Below are 17350 nucleotides of genomic sequence, written 5' to 3'. Positions count from 1 at the left end.
GGAAGTGAGTTCCAATAAAGGGCTCCTTGAATACTAATTATATTATCAGCCAATTTGGTATTGGACATTTTAACGTGGAAATCATTGGCTTGCCTAGTATGGTGATGGTGAATACTTTTGTTAGTTCTAAAAAGCTCCTTAATGGACAAATCTTTTGGGAGGAGATTGTGGTGGTATTGGAACATAAATGTTCCGAGTTGATGGAAATAAATATCTTGCACCTTAAGAGTATTGAGTTGTTTAAAAAGCGGGTCTGTATGGGCAAGCCAAAGAGAGTTGGTGCATGTCCGAATAATTCTTTTTTGTATAAGGAATAATGAATTTATATGGGAATTATTTTGTCAGCCCAGATAATGTTGCAGTAGGATAAGTAGGGGAGAGCAAAGGTGTTATAAAGTGTATGTAATGATTCCTGAGGTAGATAGGGGCGAACCTTACGGATAATACCATTATATTTAGAGACCATTTTGGATACATTGGAAGTGTGAGATTTCCATGAAACATCGTCATCAATTAATATGCCTAGAAATTTAGTTGTGTGAACTTTGTCTAAAATATGATTATCTATGAGAATTTTAATATCTTTGTTATGAATATTACTGTATTTATTTTTGAAAATCATGAAATTAGTTTTTTTTATTTTTAAGGAAAGTTTATTTAGTTTAAACCAGTTCGAAATGGTTACTAGTTCATTGTTAACTAGAGTTTCAAGGGAGTTTTGATCTTTATGTGAAAAAAGAATATTGGTGTCATCGGCAAATATGACGAAGTCCGCATTGTTGGAACAAAGAGGAAGGTCATTAATATAAATTAAAAACAAAAGTGGGCCCAATATCGATCCCTGTGGTACACCACATGTGACAGATGTCATATCAGAGGAACTCTGATTGAAAACTACATATTGTTTTCTGTTATTAAGATAGCTGCGTATCCAATTATTAGCAGTGCCTCTAATACCATAAGTGTCAAGTTTATTTAAGAGAATTTCATGGTTAAGTGTATCGAAGGCTTTGCTAAGGTCTAGGAAAATACCAACTGTATGGAGCCTATTATCAAGATAATTGGTAATTTTGGTGTAGAGTTCGTTGATAGCCATGTAGGTGGAACGTTTTTGTCTGAAACCAAATTGTTTGGGACTAAGGATATTGTGAAATGAAATGAAGTCATAAATTCGGTTATATGTAACCTTTTCAAGTAGTTTAGAAATAGCTGGAAGAATTGAGATGGGTCTGTAATTTGAAAAGTCATGGGAGTCCCCTGACTTGAAAATTGGAGTTACTTTGGCAATTTTTAGTTTGTCAGGAACAATGCCGTTTTTGATTGAAGAGTTAAAGATATGACAGAGGACCTTGCTGATATGATTAATAATTGATTTTAATAGAATAGTGCTGACGCCGTCCACACCCGAACTATGACTAGCGTTTAATTTTGCACATAATTTAGTTAGTTCATCTGGTGTTGTTGGAGATAGAAAAATGCTGTTCATTATGGAAGGCGTGGATCGAGCCTGAAAATCCCTGTCAGGAGATGGAATTTTATCAGCAAGGTTAGTTCCAATGTTGGTGAAGAACTCGTTGAATTTGGTGGCAATTTCATGTGGATTAGTGATTTTGGCACCAGAGCTATCAGTGAAAAAATCAGGGAGTTTAGAATGTTTGTTTCTCCCAAGTAGACTGTTCAAAGTAGACCACATCTTTTTCATGTTATTATTATGGAGCTCAATTTCTTTGGTGAAAAATGATCTTTTGGCAATACGGAGGAGACTATTAAGGTGGTTCCTATATTTAGTATATTTAGTTTTATTATCATCAGTGGGTTTAGATATAAATTTTTTGTATAATTTATCTTTAGTTTTAATAGATTGTATCAGGCCTTTTGTGACCCAGGGCTTTTTTGGATTATTACGGTTGTTAGATTTAGTGTTTTTCATAGGACAATGAATATCCAGTAAAGTAAGTTATTTATCATAAAACATATTGTAAGCTACCTCAGGGTCATCAGTATCATATACAAGATGCCAGTTAGTTAGAGAAAGGGCGTTATTGAGGCCTTTGATGTTATTAGGCTTGAGTTGCCTGACTCGTTTGACAGTTGGTTTGGGTGGCGAATTGAACCTGGCGCCCTTTGAAATAGTGAAGATTGGGAAGTGATCAGTGAGATCTGTAATAGTGATGCCAGACTTATGTTTACTTGAGACATCGTTGGTGAATATATTGTCGATTAATGAGTAAGAAATCACGCCATGCCGATTGCGAACCACACGGGTTGGACGATCAATACATGGGAAAAAATCATGCGAAAAGATCAAGTTGACAAATTGGTTGGATTTTGAACATTGATCGTATTTTAAGAGATCGATGTTGAAATCTCCTAAAAGATAACATTTTTCTTTTCTCTGGCGATAATGTCCAAAGTTTTAGAAAGTTGGTTCCTAAAATCGTCAAAAATCACATATTCTGGCTTGTAAATGATACCAACGATAGTGTTTTGTGACTTGTGATTTATCTCGACGAACACTGTGTCGCAATGACTACACTCAAGTTTAAGATCATTCCTTTCTCGAAAATTTATGTTTGGATTTATGTAAAGCGACGTTCCACCTCCTTGTCTTTCCTGCCTCATGCAGTTTACAGATGAATAATTTGTCAAGTCGACTAAGTCGGCTTCATGTTGATCATTAAACCATGTCTCACTAAAGCCGTAAATATCAAAGTGATGATCAAAGATGGAGAGATAATTTGAAAAATCATTTGCATGTTTATTGAGGCTCCTGGTGTTAAGGGCTGGGGTATGAACGTTTGGACAGTATTTATTTTGGGACATTAGAGCACATCAGACATATCGAATTGCATTCTGAATACGAAGAATGTCATTCTGATATCAAATAATTTTGATTTTTGAAATTCGCAATTTAATACACATTTTATGGCAAATCATTAAAATTGATATTTTTGATATTTAACAGTACTTGAAGTAAAATTTATAAATCTGATGATTTATACTTAAAGTGTATGTAGGTGGGATGAAAAGCCGACGATCAATTGAAAATTTTGACCTTTCGTATTGAAGATATGGATTTTTTTTCCCAAAACACCAAAACAAAATTAGGTCTTTTTGGGAAAAAATCCATATCTTCAATATGAAAGGTCAAAATTTTCAATTGATCGTCGGCTTTTCCTCCCTGCTACATACACTTTAAGAATATATCATTAGATTTATATAATTTACTTCGAGGACTGTTATATATCAAAAATTTGAAAAATATCAAATTTTTATAATTTGTCATAAAATTTGTATTATATTGTGATTTTCAAAAAATGAAAATTATTTGATATCAGAAAGACATGCTTCGTATTCAGAATGCAATTCGATAGGTCTGAGGTGCTCTCATGTCCCACAAAAAATACTGTCGAAACGCAATAAACGCTCATTTTAGATCCCTTAAGATGCAGGATTGAGAGGTTACTGGTGCTAAAATCGGTTGCGTCAGGCAAATCATCACCACCTAGATAATTGCAGCTATTGATTTTTTCATAGCTAAGATTCTGAAAATAAAAAAAAAAATCATTATGTGAATTAAGTGAACAGTTGAATGAAAATGGATCAAATTTGATATCAGGGATGAAATCGGACATAGAATATAAAACAATTAACAACAATAGCAACAACAAAAAAGTTATGTAAAATACAAAAATAATCACTTAGTTAAGAAGTGATCAATTCAAATTAAATAAACTTAATAAATATTGACAAGTACATAAACCATAATAGTAGTGTTCATCAGAGCAAAACAGTGAAGCAATTATGGAACACAAAAGAATAGTGATACATTAAAAGGCTGGTATTCAGGTAGTCATGCATGGATCGATGGAGCGTCACAGAGGTATGACGGAGCAACGTTGACCAGTTCAATCGACCATGTACAACTAGTACTAACATAGCTGTTAGAGGAATAAGTGGTAGTAATAATGTACTTGGAGCACATCAACTATTAGATAATCAACCACATCAAGTCCCCCATCAAGTACAGCAATTTGGACGCCAAAATGACATAATCTGTGAGTAACAAGATTTGTAAGCATAAGTGTTTCAAAACAAGGAAGTTACATGCAACTATTAACTAGGCAGTTTTAATAGTTGATAGAATTGTGAGTGATAAGTTTTTCTAAAAAGGGAAGTTACATGCAACTATTAACAAGGCAGTGCGAAAGGAAAATATAACACAGAAGAGAGTGTGCCTGGTCACACTTTACGCACTGGTAGTATTATCAAAGTAGAAATCAAAAGTTGGTAGAATTGAGCATATACATCTAGAAATCAATTCAGAGAGCTCAAAGCTGCACAAAAGGCAATACATGACAACACAGGTCATACATAAACTAAAAGTAATATAATGAAACATAGCAACCATTAGATGAAAAACCATAAAATAATAACCATGATAACAACCAGTCAGTAATATTTAGCCAGAACTGAGGTCAGTTAAATAAATGACAAACCATGAGTTTAGTAGGTCGGTTGTCAACCATAAAGCATTGTGGAAAAAAATGTTTGCAATGTCAAGTGCATGATTTGAGAACCATGAAGATTTGGAGATCAAATTGCCGGAGCAAAAGTAAGTCATGCATCAAACATTAGCAAACATTGTAAGTAAGACTGATATAATAGCCCATTAGCTCGAAAAACATTTTGGATACAAATATAGAAAAATAATTTTAAGAAATTATCAACCATAAGCTGTATAGACTGTATGGTAATGCAAGCAATAATGTGGAGAAGATTATTTGCAAGATTATTTGCAGGTATCAAGTGCATGATTGAAAATGAAAGACCAATAGAGGGTTGGAGAACAAGATACCTGAGCAAAGAGTAAATCATGCATCAAATACTAGCAAATTTTATCAAGAATAATGAAGTGACTTTAACAGACTTTAAACAGCATAAGCCAATAATGTTTAGATCAATTAAAAACAACCATACAGTAAGAATCATATACTGAGATCACTTGGAATATAATATAATTATAATGAAATGATATCAAGAAGATTAATATAAATAATTAACAACAAATTGAGTGAAGTCAAATATATAATAAAGTAAGATTTAAGAAAACAAGCATGTGAAGCAGAGCCATGTTGAAACCTTACTTGCAATGTCAAGTGCATGATTTGAAAAACCAAAGGAGCTGGAGAGCAAATTACCTGAGCAAAGAGTAGACCATGCATCAGACATTTAGCAGGTAGCAGGTATATATTCAAAAATATATTCAGACAATAGCAGGTATATATTCAAAAATTAGTATAGCCCAATCGTTTTTAGATCAAATAATAACTACCAGTATAAATAATCATGTACTGAGATACTTGAGATGAGACCAATACAGAGTAAATATATCAAGAAGATTATAACTCATAAATAACAATTGAGTAAGTCATGTTTACTGTATGGTAATACAATCAATGTAGAGAAGATTAATTACAAGACAATTTGCAAGTATCAATTGCATGATTGAAAACGAAAGACCCATAAAGGGTTGGAGATCAATCAAGATACCTGAGATAAGAGCAAATCATGCATCAAATACGAGCAAGTTTGAATCAAGAATGGTGGAGTGACCTTAACCGATTTTAATCAAACAACCATACAGTAAGAATCATATATTGAGATCACTTGGAATATAATATATAATGAAATAATATGAAGAAGATTATTATAAATAATCAACAACAAATTGAGTGAAATCAAATATATGGTAAGATTTAAGAAAAATGTGAAGCAGAACAATGTGGACACCCTACTTGCAATGTCAAGTGCACGATTTAATAAACCAACAGGAGTTGGAGAGCAAATTACCTGAGCAAATTTAGAGTAGACCATGCATCAAACATTAGCAAGTATATATTCAGAACTAATATAAACCAATCAGTTTTAGATCAAATAATAACAACCAGTCAGTAATACCGTCATTATGTAATGAGATAATTGAGATGAGACTAATATTTCCATGTACAGAGTAAATATATCAAGAAGATTATAACTGCAAGATAATTTGCCAGTACCAAGTGCATGATTGAAAATGAAAGACCCATAAAGGGTTGGAGATCAAGATACCTGAGAAAAAAGTAAATCATGCATCAAATACTAGCAAGTTTTAATCAAGAATAATGGAGTGGCTTTAGCCAATAGTGCTTAGATCGTTTAGTAACAACCAGGCAGTAACAATCATAATTATACTGAGATCACTTAGAATATAATAAATAATATAATAAGTACATGTATTGGCTGCTTGTTTTATTTTTGACATATTTGTCTTTGTTTAGGATATACAGGGTTGAATACAACTGGTACCTTAATTCTTTGGCTTACTGTATATTCAACTGTTGTGATTTGGTTATTCGCAGCATCCTGTGAATGGTAGTGAGCTTTAGAAAAAATGCATTGCTCATTTAATAGCGAGCGTGTAGAAGAATTCAAATATCACAGATATACTCGTACTTTTGTGGGTCCTATGGTTCTTGAGTTATGTTGTAAAGAAGGCTGAAGCTACGTCACCTTTTTTAAAACGTATATAACTCATTAACAACAATAAATCAAGCAAGGTTTCAAAGTATATGATTTGTAGACTGAACTTCTACAAAACATTAAAGTGTTATTTTTCAATAATATATTGATTTAGACAATGCAAATCGATCTTTTTAGCCGTTTCGACCAAAAATACTTAGTCAACCCTTAAGGTAATATTTTCCATAGGGGGTGTAGGTATTTCAATCGGAATAGCCCATTATGTTGTTTACCGTACGTACAAAAACGATCGATCGCAAATCAATGATTTAATATTAATGTCAAGGGAAAATAAATCTGTTAGTTAGATACATTTCATCATATATAGCAGTACCTATCTTGATTAGATTAACACTTTTACAACATTATTGTGAATAATTTTCATCACCGTGTATTATCATCATGGATTTCAGGAACGTCTTGATTCTCAGCATCTTTATCGGGTGTATTATCATCTCTGATTTAACTACGACTACGAGCGCCAACCTGATTGATCGAATCAAACGTAGTTGTTATGGTGATACGAAATGTACGTATGCCTATAATCAAATTAAGTAATTCTTGGCCATACTGAAACATGCGCGTTGCGTCCATGTAGTGTACTAAGCGTGTACGCAGTGTACGGCGTGTGTTTATCGCGGAGCCACTAGCGTTCACAGTGTTCCAGTTTGGCCAAGAATTACTTAATTTGATTATAGTAATTTATACAGGCGGCAACCCTTGTTAATCTAAGATGAATACATACTTTTACAGTATCGTATACGTTATCAGAAGCGTGCATACGCGTTACGCGTGAGTGCGTATAATTTGTTATGTCTGGAACCTATGTGCGTATACTACGCTTACATGTTGAATTTAGTATTTTTGGGGTAGCGACTAATATTCCATTTTATTCTGTATCTTTAGGGGGCCTATAGAGGCCGTCAGCCTTTCCGCGGGAACCGCCATCTTGAGGGTACTGCTGCACAGTGTCATCGCCCCGATATCTCCATGGTAGAAATCGCCATGGTAGGTTGAATCCACAGCCACGAAAGGTCATTTTATTCCGACCTTATGAGACGCATATAATTAGCCACGTGACCTGACTAAGGCTACTGACAATAGCCGGGGTAATTGATTTCTCGCTGTGTGAGTAAGCTTGTATACGACATTGCGGTCAATGGTCATACATACTGCCTCCACTCTGAGACGAATATACATATGCGCGCTGTAGTCCATACAGGACCAACGCAATATAAAATTAGCTATTTTGGTCAGATTATGAGTTCAAGACTCACGGCCGTTTCTCAAAGCGCAAACTAGCGACTATCATATCTGTTCAACACGTATTTTCAAGTGTATGAGACCAGATCTGGTTTCTTGAGACGAAATCATTTACGGGAGATATTCATCATTTTCTAACCCGGTATCCGAAGATTTTCGTCTGATATCAAAATCGTGCATAGCAATTCACGTGTATCGATCCCGTGTATTCATTTTAGTGTCTCTGCTGCACCAAATAATTATTAGCCAGGCGATGTCGGTGTGTGCTGTTCAGAGGAGAAATAAAACAGAGCCCGTACAACCAGTCAAAGTCTCCGCATCACCCGATAACGAGGTCCGATTGTTCCATGAAATGCGACAGGCGAGACTGCTACGCAATTATTACCGCGTATTTTCAGGGTCTATCGCGTAATCGTAAAAGAACGCAACGCTAGGGTGATTGTTAGACACGGCACGATCGAACAATCGGCCCTCATGAATATGCGAGAACTTACATCTTGCAATACACGGGGACTTTGACTGGTTGTACACGCTCTGTTTTCTTTCTCCTCTGTGCCCCCCTATTACACGGAAGTCACAGCGAGTGACGCACCTCTTCAGTCAAGCGTCAAGGCGGTGATCTTAGCAACAAAACACTCTGTACCCACAACATGGCGACTTTGACGTCACAATGACTACCTCTATTGCTGATAACAACAGAGAAATTACCGATCTTCTTGTAATATTGAGTGGCAATGACTACCAGTAACTGACATTCCTCATGAAATAACTATGTGGATTAGACGATCTTTAGCTTGTTTTTGTTGTCGAAAGGGATTCAATCATGTTTCACTGTTATTCACCACCGTTTAACAACTCGCGTCCGGCACGTCTGTGTGGTTTGACGACGCGGGCGCATCGTTGTTAAACGGGAGATAAACACCTAATTTAAAGCCTGTCATGAGAAAAAAAATGATGCCATGTCATGGGTAAAAACAATTGACCTTTTCGGTAAATCCCATAAGCCTTTGCGAGTACACTTGAGATGTCGTCATTTGATGCCACGCCAACATGCAATGCGCAGTAACGATGTTCTGTAAACGATGTGCGCATCAGTGTGACGCGTACTGACGTCAAATGACGACATATTAGACATATTAGGTGTACTCGCAAAGGCTTATGGCATTTACCGAAAAGGTCAATTGATGCGTGACATGGGAAAATTACCAAATTTTTACATCAGCAGGTTCAGTGAATAATGTTACGTGCTAGGGCTCCTCTCAAATATTTTTGAATATTTTGCTTGATTTGAGACTAGAAACACAACCCAGGAAATTCGCCATGCCAGTCACTGCATAGCATGACCTTGGCTAACAGATATTGCTTTGCGAAAATGAAATGATAAGGGCTGCAGTGGCGTACCGTGGCGTGGCCGCTCCTACCCCGGGGGGCTGAAAAAAAATAAATTTTGCCGCCCCGAAAACAGCCCGAAAAGGTTGACCCACATTTATTTTCGGTGGTTTGAAAAAGTGAAGAGCAAAAAAAAAAGGATTTTAGTAACATTTTTTTATACTTTTTCAAATATAACCGCCCTTTTTTCTTTATTAATTCTTTTTGCCGCCCCTTCTTCTATTGCCTCCCTTCTTTTTGCCGCCCCTTCTTCTTCCGCCGCCCCTTCGTATTGGCCGCCCCCTACTTTGACCCCGGGGGGCTCGCGCCCCAAAGCCCCCTCCCCCCCAAAAAAAAAATACACGCATGGGCTGATAAAGGAGATGTTAAATGGGCCCTGCACTGCTCCTTGTCCCGAGGCTCTTGCTATACACCCCTGGTTGTAGACCGTTGCCAGTGTGGACGGATGTATCTGATTTGTCTCAAACCAAGAGGAATAACTTACAGGATAATCCAGTGTTTTCATCAACTAATATGGTAAAATGAAATTAGGTGACTCATATTTCTTACATGACTGACATTCTGTCTCTATTCATTATTTTTTCCAAAGGTAACTATGGGTTAGTCGGCGAACGTAAGTATCATTATTATTTGCAAATAAATATTAGGCCTACTTACGTAATTCGATTATACAGAGTGTCCCACACAACGGGACAGACACCCAACTTTCAGTTGAATAATATGAATACAAAACCCACCCAAGTCCATACTTTGGCCAAATTGAGTTACGCATGGTTAAGCCTGTCATATGAAAGATTTGAGTCTTATAACACATTGATTGAAATCCAGTATGTATAAAAGTCCAAAAAATGGGTTTAATAAAGGAAAGTGTGTGGTTTATATTACATGGCAGAATGCCTATCAACATTATACATACCTGTGTGCTTTATTTTGTATTATCTTACTAGTGGTAATCTCATTCTAACATTGTTGTCTTTGTATATGATTCAAAAACCACCCAAGTCCAGCATTTAAAATGAACCCCACGAAGTCCCTGAAATGCTAATCGTCATACCTAATACAGTTAAATCCACTCATTTGCACGTAAAACCATATTGACCAGGTAAATCTAACTGAAGGAATTAAAATGATACACAGGTTTTTCTCTCAAAATCACTTCCCATGGACTTGGGTGGGTCTTGTATTCATGTATTCAGTTGCGCCTCATTTTGGGAACTTACAACTGAGTTTCTGGCGAAATAGGCGAACTAAAGACCCATTCAGTGATCCCAGCGCAAGATTTAAAAAAAATGTTATTGTTCATAAATTGCTTAAAAGTGAAGGATAAGTCATTCAAATTGCCATTTGGTATTTTTGAAATGACAAATTTGGCAAAAAACGAAGAAAACAGCAGTACTGACGATGTTGAAGCCCCATTCAAATACATGTAGTTAATTTACATACTGTCAGTATCTTAATTACAGATTCGTGTAAAATGCCTTATTTTGTCTTAAACACACGGCTTTCGGCTGAACCACAGACTATGTTAGCACATCTATGACAATGAGAAAGGTGCCAAAATCTGAATTTTTACGATCGTCCGGATGAGCAAATCACTGAATGGGCCTTTAATGTCAACAAATTTTGGGGTCTTTTCGAGAAGTTATACTCGAGTAAGCTGTAGAAATTGGTAACAGGTCTAGTAATCTTTTTCTTCCTATTAATACAAGCAGGGCTGGATGATGATGATGATGATGATGATGATGATGATGATGATGATGATGATGATGATGATGATGATGACGATGATGATGATGATGACGATGATGACGATGACGATGACGACGATGATGATGATGATGATGATGATGATGATGATGACGATGATGATGATGATGATGATGATGACGATGAAGATGATGATGATGAAATTATTATTATTATTATTATTAATATTATTATTATTATTATTATTATTACCATTATTATTATTATTATTATTATTATTATTATTATTATTATTATTATTATTATTATTATTATTATTTTAGCCTGTGACTCGAGCCCATGTCAAAATGGTGGAACATGCACCAATGTAGATTCGATTTCGTACACGTGTGACTGTAAAACAGGATATACAGGGTCAAATTGTAATTCTGATTGTAAATGTAAGTACAATTGCTTGACTGATTTTAATCATTATATCCATAGTAAACGGTTATCCCATTTTGTTGATGTTTGCAATTTTTTGTACTCTGTTTTATAAAGTTTAATTAAAGAATAAAGCTGAGTTGTTTTACGCTAAATATTATAATGATATCGCGTGTTATATGAGGCGATAGATGCACGTCAGCGGCTAAAAACAATACCTTAATTCTCATTCTTAAACACTTCAATTCAAATAAATATAATATTAATCATATGTATAATAAATTTTAAACATATTAAATCTTACATTTTAAAAGGGATTACCAAAGGGCTTATAATCGATCAGTCCCGTTGTTGCTATGCACCTTCGATTGGTTCAAATAGCTCATACGAGTATCGCGTCGACTCGCACGCGCTAAGTGTGTGATACTTATATAATATTGGATGGCATTGAGGGTTGTATGAGAATATACTGCACGCGCCATGAATGATATTCAACGAGCCGGTACGGCGAGTTGAATATCATTCATGGCAAGTGCAGTATATTCTCATACAACCCGAAATAAAGCCATCCAATATTATTATTATTATATATATGAAGCTGACTGAAACTCATAAATGAAAACATTCATGCATCAGAAACACAAGGCTGTTTATAGACACAGGCCTAGGTATACACATAGGCTAGGCCTAGTCAAGGCTAGGCTGGCCTTGTTATTGTGTTGATTGAATGCACACACACGCACCACGCAGACAATTGAGTAAGCTTACCGTGAAAATGTTGTAGGCCTAACTACTGCAATACCGCCGTGAAACGAGTATTAAACCATGTTCTCTGTGCACCGTCAATAAAGATACTGACCTGATTAACTCAGATTATACCCGATGAAATCGCCGTATTTTAGCTGCAGTTTTGTGCTGCTTGTGTGCTTCGCAGGACAACATGACTTGCTGCACATCAGAGGGAGTCGTGCAGTACCAAAATTAGTCCCAATCACTGTTTGTGAACGCTCTATGTGAATACTGCGTTTATGTGATGCGTGCCTTCTGGGTATTGTGATGAGCGTGCGGGTATCAAGATATATTGAACAGTTTTGTAAAAAATACTGAACAGTTTGATTTAAACGTCATTCAGTACTAAAAATGAGTGGTATAGATGGAAGCTTCATATTATATAATAATATGTCATATCTCACGGGTAAGAACCAATAAGATTGCAAGAACATCCTCAAGTGTTTAGGAATACAGAATAGGTCTGTACTGAAATTCCTCCTCACAATACAATGCGTATTGCAATAACAAAAGAGAGAAACCCTGGATCCACGTATTGGTTACTGCCTAATTTCTTATGTTGCTGAGGTAAACTAGTCTTTCAAGGTAGTACAAACTAATCTTTATTATAATTGTTATAACAGAGAGAACAATATTATATTATTGCAGAACATTTTCATTTAAAACATTTATCTCTTTGCTCATATTTCCACAACGATAAGTCGTTGCTATGTATTTTCTGACCAAATATGACCAGCCAACTTTGATCCCTGTATAAACGTTGACCTTGAAGATTTCGAATAACCAATGGTTGACCATTTGATACACCCACCTGCAGTGAAAATACTTAAAGAGAGTCTCCGGCAATTATAACATTATAAGCCTTATAACAAGCCTTATAGTTTAGAAAAATAATTATCAAGTACGAATCACGTGGTTTTATTTAAAACAAACTTATATTGACAATAAAAACGAATAAAAACAGTCGGCTCTCAACACGCTATATTCAAAATTCCAGCGCTTAAACTGTCCAAGTGAAATGACGTACTGGTTACTTGTGCTCAATTGTCGCCAGCCTTCATTGTATTACTTGGACGTCATTGCCCTCGACAATTTCGGCGCCCGGAAATTTTGAATATCGCGTGTTGAGAGACGACAGTTTTTATTCGTATTTTGTTTATTTATATAAGGCATAATGTTGTGATTGCCGGAGACTTCCTTTAAACTGATCAAAATATTCTGCTGACCGACTATATAAACCCTGTCATTGTATTGTACATTTCTGTAAAGGCCGACATTTTCGATTTTGAATTGCGAGAAAATGTTTTAAATATATTTTATGTACCTGACTAACGGCATATAACGAGACGTTTTAAATTAAGTGATAAATATGGTGGTTGGTAAAACAATGATCCAAACCCCATTGTTTTCGATTTTAAAGTTAAACTTTATATTGCGTGGAAATGTCACAGTTTTCAATCGGAAAACACGTTTTTTTTCTATTTCAGGCACTTAACCAACGTCGCATACTGAGATGTCTTACATGTCTTAAATCGTAAAATTGGTGGCTGCAAATTTCTCCAAAAGTACCCACTTTCGAGAACACAATGTGGAGCAAAATATGGATCACATTACAGTACATTAAAACTTCTAGATTAGAGACCATGTTATTATTTTTAAAAAATCAGTTATAAATATTTTTCCTGAGTAATTATTAACATGTAGAAAACGAGGAAATAAATAGCGGTCGATGGAAGAAGTACTAAGTGTCCAAAACAATTTTAACATGATTAAAGAGTTTAACTTCAACACTACACTATTCCTCGCCTTGAACGTTTCCATTAGCTCGACTAGTGTCTTCAGCAGATGGTGATGCTGTGCATATTTTGTCTACATGTGGGATATCCATCACTGATGACGTCATATGATTGACAGAATGACGTCATAGAATGTAACGCAGTAGTGCAGTCTCCTGACTAGGAAAATGTAAAATTTCTCGATCGATAGCAAAAACAACAACATTCCGGTAAAGTACTGGAAGCAATACACATACGGACTCAGAAACCGCGCCTGAATCGTAACAAAGGACTAGAAATAGATCCTATTTGGGATATCTCGCTGATGCCCAAGAGGGGCGGTACTACATCGTAACATCCTATGACGTCATTCTGTCAATCATATAACGTCATCAGTGAAGGATATCCCGATTGTAGACAAGATATCGTCAAAGCATCACCATCTGCTGAAACGCTACTTCGAGTCAGTGAAAACGCTCCAAGTGCAAGTATCACTGCAAAGTAGATAACAGTTATATTAAAATAATACTGTACTGTTTGATATAATTCATACAAATAAATATATTGCCCAAAATTATGATAATCTGGGAAAAGTTACCAATCAACTCACTAAGTACTTGGAAAGTGAAACCGTGTGCAGCTTCAAAAATGGGTGGTTTTATTCAAATGAGTATATCTTGGTTTTTTTTACTTAGAAGTTAAGAATTTGCTCTTCCCAATGATGTTTTCATTTAGAACGGATTCCTCAGACAGCCCCTCAAACATGGGTTTACTTGTGACAAATGGCAAGGACATTTTCAAAAAACCTTTTTATTATGAAATGTAAGGAATAAGTTATATGATTTAGCTAATTTAAATCAGGTGGTGAATGACGTGCATTCTCTAAATTCAGTAAATTTCCATCGTCAACCGTGTAATTGAATGGGATTATTTTCAGATTTTAAAACGCTTGAAATATCACAAACAAATAGGCCTATGTTATTAAATAATATAAATACAAGCTAAAACTGTTAGGGTTCGATATTGAACCCCACAAAACTAACCGAGTATATGGAAAATGCCATACGGCCGGGCGGTTTCACAAGTTGCCGGCTCTATCATGCCACTCGCCGCCTGATTTAAATTTAAAATATATGTAAATAGCGCCCTCAATGTTGACACAAATATACGTTTATTGAATAAACATTACCACAAAAATCCAGAAAAAAAAAAATTAATAGTTATTTGATATAGAAACGAATATCTATCATTAAAAACCTTAAAAATATATGGGTACTACTGTGATAGCTGTTAATATTGTCCATGTCTAGAATTTAACATCATAATAATGTTTTTATTAGGAAAATGAATAGATGACCGCATCAAACAACCGTGATCGCAACATCGCTGATGCTGCGATGTTTATATCGTGTGACCCCTCGATATAATCGTGATCGCGATGAAAGTGTTGCTGAGTTTCGACCGTGTTATTCCAGCAGCCAATCTAAAGCTTGCACGGTCGTGATATAGAAGGAGAGAGCAAAATGCCGATGAAGATTCCACCGCGCGATGAGAATTTTCATCGGCGAACTCGTAAAAACCTAGTTCAGATTTCATAGCAGCCCCGATGTGAAGTCTGAATCGGACTTATCCTTTACACGCAAATAATGTGTCCTTCAACCAATGTTATTCAACCAAAACCAAGTCCCGATTCATACCTTTTATTCATTATTATTCAATCTATTGCCAGTTATTTATATCTTCTACCGAATGTTTGTTGACCAACATAATTCACAGTTGCTTGATGTGATCATTTATTAACTTTCCTAACAAAACTTTATAATAATGTTCAATTCTAGACCTGGACAATACCAACAGCCGGGAGCAACAGCTGTCACACTGATATACACGTATATTTTAGCTATTTTTAACATAGATTTTCGTTTCTTTACCAACTTATACATCTTTTTCTGCTTTTTTGTGGTAATTTTTATTCGATAATTTTTATATTTGTGTTAAAATTGAGGGCGCTATTTATATATTTTTTAATTTAATTTAGCCAAATAATATAAGTTATTCCTTAAATTGAAACAACCGTGAATTATCAATCGTTAAAAGATAAAAATAAAAATTGAAACATGTTGAATAACGAATACTTGTAGCATCGAATATTCGATATTGAATACAAATCGTAAGAATCAGGCATAAAGGTCCGTTCATACTACGCCGCGATTGCTTTGCGATGCGTTGTGTTGCCGCACACTGCAAACTACTGCATTACGATATCGCAATAAAGTTAAATACATTTTAACTTGAAAATACGACGAGTTGTGGTGGGTCGCGGCAAAAAGTAATCGATATATCGGCAACGCACCGCACCGCAAAGCAATTGCGGCGTAGTATGAACGGACCTTATTGCTCATTTCAAACATTCCTGCCGCTTACAGCGATTATGGCCTTTTGTCATCAATACGCGTGCGTCATGCCGCTCATCAGCAAGAGACATAACAGTATGAAACCAACCTAAATCTATCATATATCATGTGGCTCCATAAGTATATCGTTCATGTCAGAAAGAAAATCCTATTTCAAAAGATTACAAGACGTGCTAAAAAAAGAAGCCGAGAACTTTTGTGAAATAAAAACACGCAATATGATTAATGTTCTTAATAGGTTTTTTTGTATTGCTTTTTTTTTTGCATTGATCCCACCTCAAATTGCGGCTATATTAGGCCTATGCAAAGTTGCTCAGCATTATTAGGTAATATTACCACTAAACTGGTTTGCCTATAGCTCGTTCGTATAGGAAGCACTACAAAGCAGTCATCATAAATTTATGTTACTTCTGATAACCTCAGATCAGAAGAAATTCGCTTTTGAGTATAAAATGTCAATAATATTGGGCAAAACCAGTTGAAATCCACATACATATTGAAGACATGACCTTAATCTCCCACACTGGGGGTGTAGATTTGAAACGGAGTCACCCATTTAGTCATTTGAAATTCACACTTCTTGTGTGGTAGATTGAGGTCATGTCTTCCATGGATTTCAATTGGAATAGCCAACTGCAACCGCTTCCTACCAGTCATTATGGGCAAGACATTGATGCCTCTACGGATACGAGCTGAGTTGGTCGGCGAATAAGCATCGAGGCCGCATCCAGCGAGATGTATTCAAGACGTTGTTTCATAGCCATACCGTAAAAATACCGGTTCTAACATGAAGTAGCAATCAACAACTGGGGTGTGATACATGGAACTCCAGCTTAACTCCTTGGGTACAAACTTGCAATTGACGAAATGCATTGTGGGAAGGGTGGAGTGAACTCAAGCATTCTGCACGCACGTCATGCTACAGGGTGGATCAAAATGTTTGGTACCCATCATATTTGGTGTTTATTGACAAGCTTGCTTCTTCAATATGAAACATTGGATCTTCTTGTAATGCCAATGATTTATAGC

The 17350-nt window shown here is 35.8% G+C and overlaps 1 long non-coding RNA gene across 1 annotated transcript; it reads left to right on the top strand.

Moving 5' to 3' along the window:
* The first annotated feature begins 6854 nt into the window (after positions 1–6854).
* On the top strand, positions 6855–13879 carry LOC140141443 (uncharacterized). Its single transcript, XR_011857411.1, has 4 exons — positions 6855–7090; positions 9803–9826; positions 11244–11360; positions 13620–13879. It is a non-coding gene; the product is annotated as an uncharacterized lncRNA (long non-coding RNA).
* Positions 13880–17350: the final 3471 nt, after the last annotated feature.

Source organism: Amphiura filiformis, chromosome 19 (assembly GCF_039555335.1).
Source record: "Amphiura filiformis chromosome 19, Afil_fr2py, whole genome shotgun sequence".
Classification (NCBI taxonomy): Eukaryota; Metazoa; Echinodermata; class Ophiuroidea; order Amphilepidida; family Amphiuridae; genus Amphiura; species Amphiura filiformis.
Note: the sequence above shows the minus strand (reverse complement) of the source record. Positions and strands in the feature narration are given on the sequence as shown.